This window comes from Penaeus monodon, chromosome 29 (genome assembly GCF_015228065.2).
Source record: "Penaeus monodon isolate SGIC_2016 chromosome 29, NSTDA_Pmon_1, whole genome shotgun sequence".
NCBI lineage: Eukaryota > Metazoa > Arthropoda > Malacostraca > Decapoda > Penaeidae > Penaeus > Penaeus monodon.
Genome location: NC_051414.1, coordinates 31,527,507 through 31,528,002, shown reverse-complemented (window position 1 = coordinate 31,528,002; position 496 = coordinate 31,527,507).

Below are 496 nucleotides of genomic sequence, written 5' to 3'. Positions count from 1 at the left end.
ATTCCTTGCAACATCCATCTGCCACTTGTCTGACTTAATTTATTCATCAATATTTATCTGGTAAATAACCTTTCTAACCGCAACCTTCAAGTGAAAACATCTTCAAACATCAGTTAAATATATAATTTTGCATTTTCTCCCGTCCATTTCTCACATCCAAACATCGGTAGACTGAACCAGGTGCCAGTTAGCTATTAAATCTCCCAATAACCAAGTTCCCATCACCACCTTCATTCTGTAATTCAGTCCTCCACCTCAATTTAACCATTTCCTCTCAAACATGAACCTAAAACCTACTAAAGGTGCTTCATTTAAACAGCTGCTTCAAGATCCTCTCCTTCACAAGTATCCTTCATGCTCGTTACCAAATGTCACCGGCCGTAGGATAATAACCTGCAGTCTGTGGAAGGGAAAATTCCGGATGCATGAGTAATGTTTGCGTGTTTTTTTTATGTACCTGTTGAAAGCACCTGCCGAGATCGGAATAAACCAAATC